The sequence below is a fragment of the Nicotiana tomentosiformis genome, chromosome 7 (genome assembly GCF_000390325.3).
Source record: "Nicotiana tomentosiformis chromosome 7, ASM39032v3, whole genome shotgun sequence".
NCBI lineage: Eukaryota > Viridiplantae > Streptophyta > Magnoliopsida > Solanales > Solanaceae > Nicotiana > Nicotiana tomentosiformis.
In genome coordinates, this window is record NC_090818.1 from 31,305,638 (window position 1) to 31,314,775 (window position 9,138).

At 41.2% G+C, this 9,138-nt stretch overlaps 1 long non-coding RNA gene across 1 annotated transcript; it reads right to left on the reverse strand.

The window, feature by feature from the left end:
* Nucleotides 1–1,907, reverse strand: LOC104093024 (uncharacterized). The gene is made up of 2 exons (XR_685549.4): nt 1,643–1,907; nt 1–360 (listed from the first exon to the last, which is right to left on the reverse strand). It is a non-coding gene; the product is annotated as an uncharacterized lncRNA (long non-coding RNA).
* Between the last annotated feature and the right edge of the window lie 7,231 nt (nt 1,908–9,138).

Here is a 9,138-nt window from a genome sequence, read left to right on the forward strand (position 1 = left end):
TTGAAAGTAATAAACCAAATTATCCTTTTGCAGTATCACACACCGGCAAGCTAATTGAGCGTTGATTCTCGACTGAATTAAATACATAGGTCAAAATTCAGAAAAGATAAAAAAGAGTAGCTTTAATATGCAAAAGAAAGTTTCTGCTCTATATCCCACCATGGGTATTTTCAACATAATACAAAGATTGGCAAGCTTTGCGGACCAGTGGCTTCATTCCCTACTTAAGTAACAATGTACTTACAAGATCAGGGTTCACATGTTCCAGGGAAAGTAAAGGAACAGTACATTCAACCAGGTTTAGCTGTTGAACACCTCAAAATGTTTGAAGCAAGCTTTAATCCTACATATCTACTTGGCCTGCAGAAGTAGAAACCAAATAAAGGAACGGGGCATCAGGTCAAAACAATAGGAATTTGACAGTTGAGAAAGGAACACATTATTTTCAAAACACAGATACATTTGATCAAGTATCCAGAATGTACTGGCCTCCAATCTAGTGCAGGATAAACTATCAGCGGTATAACTAGTGCATAGCCTCATATTTAACTAGGTCAAAATCACTCCCCAGTTTTCCAGGTTCCTCCTACTGAAAAGCCAACAATAATCTTACATGATATTTGAGACCAAACAAAAATATGAAATGCTGCAATTTTCCTTTGGTTTAGGTTCTAAGACACCTAGGACCTAGCACCATTTCCCAGTAGATCATCATTTTCCTATGAAATAAGTGTAGATAAAGTTAACTTTGTGAAGATTTGGACAATTTCTTTTTGCTAAAAAGTAATCTTGGCTAGAATATTTAAAATGTCGAATTGTTTATGGAGTAAATTTCCTTTTTGGGAAGTGGGGAAGATTCTATACAGAATAGAAACAAGTTAAGTTAATTTGGAATAAACAGACTACTTCTTCTAGTCCAACACATGACTGCAGTTTCGCCTCTACATTTGCCTTGTTAGTTCACTATTACCTTGGCTTAACATCTATACTTGCACCGGATTTTAATCAGGCCGCGCAACTCCCGTTTTTCCCATTTTACTACCTCTGATTGGTAAAAATACACATAATAAGCACCTCTACAAGATTGACCTAAGCACCTGAATCTCAGTTAACACATGACACATATCAAACCTTCTCTGCCTACATGCTAGTGGCTTCAAGTATACACAGTAGATAATGGGTTAAATAAGGAATTCTAATTGGAAAAGCGCACAGAACATGAGAAAATCCATGTTGAAACATGACAGAAGATCATCAAATTTCCATTCAGAAAAATACTTTCAAGAAATCAGCAAGATGAACAAAGGAAAACAAATTTTGAACCGTTTGTTATGGAGGAAAATGTTTTCCATTGGAAAATATATACAGTACCATTTTCTCCATATTGTACAAGTAGAATAATGTAAAGATACTGTTTTTAGCTCTGATTCTGTGGACTAAATTAAAACAAGTAAGCGATATAAAGAAGGAATTGGAATACATGTAAAAGAAAACAACTTTCAATTTTCCATTTTGGTGGAAAATACATATGCTTAACTGACTCTGTCCATTTTCAGAAGCTTAAGAAAGAACAAATAGAAGAGACCCAAATGAAAGCTTGCTAAGTATAATTACAAGAAAAGCACACTAGTAGTTTTGTTACCTTAAGGGAAGGAAAAACCACCTACGGAGAAAATGTAGTAGCAATGCCATGGCCATAAACTTGACTAGGTAAGAACCCTAATTAGTCTCAATAGTTTTCCACAGTGAAGGAGAAAAGACAGAGTAAAAAACTTGCATTCAAAAGGATTTTCTGACGCAACCCCTTTTATATAACACACATACACACACACCATCAGAGGAGAAAGCTCTGTTTCTTGTCTTTATTTTTTGTCTTCTTCTTTTAGAGGCAGTCCCAACACTGCTCTATATTTCTGATGTTTCTGTGGGTTTAAGAAGGGGTTTCACACAGGTGCACGAATTACGATGAAGACAAAGCCAGGTTGATGGGCACGGGTTCGCGCGGTACAAAAAATATAAATAAATTTCTATAAAGATTAGCAGATTAATAACAAAGTTATATATTATCTTTTGTTTTTGTTGGTGTGAGAAGGAAACGCTTATAAATAACATGTATTTGATTTAATTCATTAATAAGGTTTTTTTTTAAAGTCCTTTTCAATTACCGATATAATTTTAAATATTCTTATGGGAACAAAAAGGTTATTTTGTTGTAATTATTATTAGATTAATTTATTGTGAAAGAAAGAAAAATTATAATGAAATTGTTTTATTCTAGTTTAAGTAATTTTATTTTTTAGAACTCCATTAAATTTAATGTTGAAACTTTTGAATGGTTAAAATATCTTAATATATTTGGTTAATATAGATTAATTGAGATAAATAGTTCTTTATTTTCGGTATATGTATATATAAATATGTCTTGAATAATTATCTCCCCTATAGAAATTTTAAAAATAGAAAGGAAAAAGGTTTATCAAAATAGAAAGGAATAAAAGAAGAACGCAATACCAAATTGCTTTCTTCAATGAATCAGTTGTCAAAATTTTCTATTTTAGTTTTAATTTCTTTTTCTGTCACGACCCTATTTTCGTACGATGTCGTGATGGCAGCTAGTCTCTAAGACTAGATAAGCCTAATATTTTTGCGGAATCAATGAATAATAAACTGAATTTCCATCTCAACACACGATATATAAATATAAAACTGTCATTCAATAATTACAACTCCCAAAATCCGGTGGAAACAAGTCATAAGCTTCTAAGAGCAAATACTAAGTATCTCTATACATCAGAGTTTAAAGAAAAATAAGAAAAATAACATAGTAAGGATAGGGGGACTTTGAGGTCTGCGGGCACTGGCAGATATATCTTGAAGTCTCCACGAGCGATCCAACTCACTGATATATGGGCTGGTGGGAAGAACCTGAATCTGCACAAAAGATGTGCAGAGTGTAGTATGAGTACGCCACAACGGTACCCAGTAAGTGTCAAGCCTAACCTTGGTAGAGTAATGACGAGGTCAGGTTAAGGCCCTATTGGTTTAAAAGAAAAATAAGGCAGAAGATATAATAATATTTTGAAATGGCTGAGAATTTAAACAATAATAAGTTTTAGAAAATATCAGCATAATAATTAGAGGTACACAGCAGGGGCACTCCCGAGGTACCGCCTCATAGTCCCAAATGTAAAGATGCAGTACAAGGGAATCTCCCGAGGAACCGCCTCGTAGTCCCAAAGTAAATATGTAGTACAAGGCGATCTCCCGAGGACCGCCTCGTAGTCTCAAAGTAAATATGCAGTACAGGGGGGGTCGCCCGAGTAAACGTCTTGTAGTCCCAAAGTAAATATGCAGTACATGGGGATCTTCCGAGTAAACGCCTCGCAGTCCCAAAGTAATTATGGAACAAGTAATTGAAGGAAACACGAATTTTCAGCAAGAATCTTACAATTAAAAATTTAATTCAAATCAAGTAAAGCAGGTAATTCAACTAAGCATGTTGCACATATTGCAAGTAAGAGTTAAGGCACGTAGACATGTGATACTAAGCTAAACATGATCACTACATATGCTAAGGCAACTCAGTTAATGTATTTTAAAAGAAGACAACTCCGTTAATGAAATTCAAAAGATGACAAATCAGCAAGAACCGAATTTTCCATATTCAGCCCATGTATGCACTCGACACCTCGCGCACGCGGCGCTCACATATCACAAATGGTTACAACATTTCCAAAACCTAAGGGGATTCCCCTCCCCCACAAGGTTAGACAAGTCACTTACCTCTAATGTCACTCAATCAATCGGTAAGAATGCCTTTCCCTCGACTTTTCAACTCTGAATGACCCAAATCTAGCCAGAAGCAATTTCATAACATGAATACAATTACAAGAAACTAATTTAAATCATAAATCTACGACTTTAGCAAAGAATCGAAAAATCGTCCCAAAATGTCGTCCCGGTCCCACATCTCGGAATCGGGTAAAAGTCACAAAATACAAACACTCATTCCACTACGAGTTCACCCATACCAAAATTACCAAAATCCGACACCAAGTCACTACTCAAATCCCTAAATTACACTTTTCAAATCCCTAGCCTCAAACTCTCACATTCCACCTTAAACACACATAATCTAGATGGGAAAATCAACGAAGAAACAAGATTATTGATCAAAAATAAGCACAAGGGACTTACCTCAAGAAATCCCTCAAACATTCTCTCAAAAATCGCCAAACCCGAGCTCAAATGTCCAACAAATGATAAAAATACCGAGCCCTTGAATTAATAGAATTTGCCCAGGCTTTCCGCTTTTGCGGACCAAATTCTGCTTCTGCGGTGAAGTCTCCGCATCTGCGGTGTTCACTTAAATCCCTAGGTTCCGCACCTGTGCGCAAATCTCCGCATCTGTGGATGCGCTTCTGCGGTCCCTCGTTCGCTTCTGCGGAAGCCTCCCCAAGCACTCGCCCGCTTCTGCGATCGATCCCCCACTGAAGCGACTTCGCTTCTGCGGCCCTCACACCGCACCTACGACCACTGGCCAATTCCCTTAGCCCAGCACCTGCTCCCCATTGCTCGCACCTGCGGTCAGCCTTGCGCAGGTGTGATTACACCAGAATCAGCCCAGCACCAGAAAATCTTCTAAGTCCAAAAATGATCCGTTAACCATTTGAAACTCACCCGAGACCCCCGGAACCTCAACCAAATATACCAACTAGTCCTGAAACATCACACGAACTTAGTCGAGCCTTTAAATCACCATCAAACAATGCCTAAAAATATGAATTACACATCGATTCAAGTATAATGAACTTTAAAACTTCAAACTTTTACATCCGACGCCGAAACCTATCAAACCAAGTCCGATTGACCTCAAATTTTGCACACACGTCATAATTGACATTACGGACCTACTCTATCTTTTGGAATCGGAATCCAACCTCGATATCAAAAAGTCCACTCCCAATCAAACTTCTCAAAAATCATCTTTTTTCCAGCTTTCGCCAATTAGCACTCAAATGACCTACGGGCCTCCAGTTCAACATTTGAACACGCTCCTAAGACCAAAATCACCCTACGAAGCTATTGGAACCGTCAAAACTCTATTCCGGGGTCGTCTTCACACTGTTCAAACTAAAATCAATTCCTATGACTTAAACCTCTATTTTAGGGACTATGTGTTCCATTTCGCTCTGAAACCAAAACAAATCCTCCCGGTAAGTCACAAAACCCAAAATTGAATTAGAGGGGGTAGTAAATAGGGGTTCAGGGCTAATTTCCTCAAAATGACCACCCGGGTCGTTACATCTTCCCCCTCTTAAAATATACGTTCATCCTCGAACGAGTATTGAGACATACTTGAAGTGGTGAAAAGATGAGGATAACTGATGCGCATATCATGCTCGGTCTCCCAAGACACCTCCTCAATCAGATGACCCCTCTACTGAACCTTCACCGAAGCGATGTTCTTCGACCTCAACTTTCAAACCTGCCTGTCCAAAATGGCCACTAGCTCCTCAACATAAGATAGGTCCTTATCCAACTAGACTGAGTTGAAGTCTAACACATGAGACAGATCGTCGTGATACTTCCGGAGCAAGGAAACATGGAATACTGGATGAACTGCAGAGAGACTATGTGGTAGTGCAAGTCTGTAAGCCACCTCTCCAACCCTCTCATGGATCTCAAAAGGTCTGATATACCTACGGCTCAACTTGCCCTTCTTTCCGAGCCTCATGACACCCTTCATGGGCGAAACCTGGAGTAAGACCCGCTCCCTAACCATGAATGCAACGTCGCAAACCTTCCGATCCGCATAACTCTTCTACCTGGACTGGGCTATATAAAGTCGATCCTGAATCAATTTAACTTTCTCCAAGGCATCCTGAACCAAGTCTGTACCCAATAGCCTTGCCTAGCCCGGCTCGAACCAACCCACTGGAGACCGGCACCATCTACCATACAAAGCCTCATACGGTGCCATCTGATTGCTCGACTGATAACTGTTGTTGTAGGCAAACTCCGCAAGTGACAAGAACTTATCCCAAGCACCCCCAAAATCAATCACACACGCACGAAGCATATCCTCCAATATCTAAATAGTGCGCTCTGACTGTCCGTCCGTCTGAGGGTGAAATGATGTACTCAACTCCACATGAGTACCCAAATCACGTTGTGCGGCTCTCCATAAGCGTGATGTAAACTGCGTACCCCGGTCAGAGGTGATAGATACTGGTACGCCATAAAGCCTGACAATTTTGCGGATGTAAACCTGAGCAAGCTGCTCTGAAGAATAAGTAGTAACCACAGGAATGAAATGAGCTGACTTGGTCAATCTATCCACAATCACCAAAACTGCATCGAACTTCTTTCGAGTACGTGGGAGCCCAACAACAAAATCCATAGTGATCTGATCCTATTTCCACTCTGGAATCTCCATCTTCTAAAGCAATCCACTCGGCTATTGATGCTCCCACTTTACCTGCTGACAATTTAGGCAACGAGCTACATATTTCACTATGCCCTTCTTCATCCGCCTCTACCAATAGTGCTGCCTCAAATCCTGATACATCTTCACGGCACCTGGGTGATTGGAGTACCGCGAACTGTGAGCCTCCTGGAGGATCAACTCACGCAAACCATCTACATTAGGCACACATAGCTTGCCCCGTATCCGTAATACACCGTTATCTCAAATAGTGACTTCCTTGGCATCACCGTGCTGAACCGTGTCCTTAAGGACAAGCAGATGGGGGTTATCATATTAACGTTCCCTGATACGATCATTAAGAGAAGACTAAGAAACCACACAATCCAGAACTCTGTTCGGCTCGAAAACATCCAATCTGACAAACTGGTTGGCCAAGGCCTGGACATCCAAGACTAAAGGCCTCTCTGCTATTGGTAGATATGCTAAACTGCCCAAACTCTCCTCCTTGCGACTCAAGGCATCGGCCACCACATTGGCCTTCCCGGGATGATAGAGAATGGTGATGTCATAATCCTTAAGCAACTCCAACCATCTCCGCTGCCGCAATTTAAGATCCTTCTGTTTAAACATGTGTTGTAGGTTCCCGTGATCGGTGAAAACCTCACAAGGAACACCATACAAATAGTGCCGCCAGATCTTCAAGGCATGAACAATAGCTGCTAACTCAAGGTCGTGGACAGGATAATTCTTCTCATGCACCTTCATCTGTCTAGACGTGTAGGCAATCACCCTACCGTCCTGCATCAACACTGCACCGAGACCAATGCGCGACGCATCACAATACACCATATAGGACCCAGATCCAGTAGGCAACACTAATACTGGGGCTGTAGTCAAAGCAGTCTTGAGCTTTTGAAAGCTTTCCTCATAATCCTTGGTCCACCTGAATGGAGCACCTTTCTAGGTCAATCCAGTCATAGGTGATGCAATAGATGAGAAACCCTCTGCAAATTGACGGTAATACCCCGCCAAGCCAAGAAAACTCCGGATCTCCATAGCTGAGGATGGTCTGGGCCAACACTGCACTGCTTCAATCTTCTTCGGGTCTACCTTGATCCCCTCATTCAATACTACATGACCCAAAAATTTCACAGAATCTAGCTAGATATCACACTTCAAAAATTTTGCATATAACTTCTTTTCTCTCAAGGTCTGAAGCACAGTCCTCGGGTGCTGCTCATGATCCTCCCGACTCCGGGAGTACACCAAAATGTCATCAATAAACATAATGATGAAGGAGTTGAGATAGGGATGAAATACATTGTTCATCAAGTGCATGAATGATGTTGGGGCATTGGTCACCCCAAAGGACATCACAAGGAACTCGTAATGACCATACCGAGTCCTGAAAGCAGTCTTCGGGATATTTGGCTCCCGAATCTTCAACTGATGGTTGCCTGAATGCAAGTTGATCTTAGAGAACACTCTGGCACTCTGAAGCTGATCAAATAGGTCATCAATACGTGGCAATGGATACTTGTTCTTCACTGTAACCTTGTTCAACTGGCGATAATCAATACACATTCGCATAGAACCATCCTTCTTCTTCACAAACAAGACAAGAGCCCCAAGGTGACACACTGGGCCGAATGAAGCCCTTATCGAGCAACTCTTGCAACTGTTCCTTTAACTCCTTCAACTCTGTTAGGGCCATACGATAAGGTGGAATAGAAATAGGCTGAGTGCCCTATAACAAATCAATGCCAAAGTCAATATCTCTGTCAGGCAGCATGCCTGGAAGGTTCGCTAGAAATACGTCTGCAAAATCCCTCACTACCGGAATTGACTCGACAGTAGGAGTACCAACACTAACATCTCTCACATAGGCCAGATACGCATCACACCCCTTCTCAACCATTCACTGAGCTTTAAGAAATGAAATAACCCTTCTAGGAACATGATCCAAGGTACCTCTCCACTCTAGCCACGGTAGACCTGGCATAGCCAACATCACTGTCTTGGAATGACAATCAAGGATTGCGTGATAGGGCGACAACCAGTTCATGCCCAAAATAATATCAAAATCCACCATACTGAGCAATAATAGATCAGCTCTGGTCTCAAAATGACTAAGAACAATCAAACACGGCCGATATACACGCTCAACAACAATGGAATCACCCACAGGTGTAGATACATAAATAAATGAACTCAGAGAATCACGGGATACACCCAAATATAAAGCAAAATAAAATGACACATAGGAATAAGTGGAGCCTAGATCAAATAAGACTGATGCATCTCTATGACAGACCGGAACAGTACCTGTGATAACAGAATCTAATACAACTGCCTCGGTCCTAGCAGGAAGGGCATAATATCTGGCTTGTCCTCCCCCTCTAGGGCGACCTCTACCTGTTCGACCTCCACCTCTAGCTGGTTGTGCAGGTGGGGTGGTAGTTAGTGCTGCAATCATAGCCTGAGGATCCGATGGAGCACGTGGTGCCTGAGAAATCTATGGAGGTGCACCCCTCCTGAATTTGGGGCAATCCCTTACCAAATGACGGGTGTCGCCACACTCAAAACAAGCTCTTGGAGGACATGGCTGCTGTGACTGGCTCGGGCCTGATCGACTGGACTGACTACTGGAAGCACCCGGTACAGGAGGCACACTAGACAGTGGCGGTGCATAATAAGGATCCTGGGTC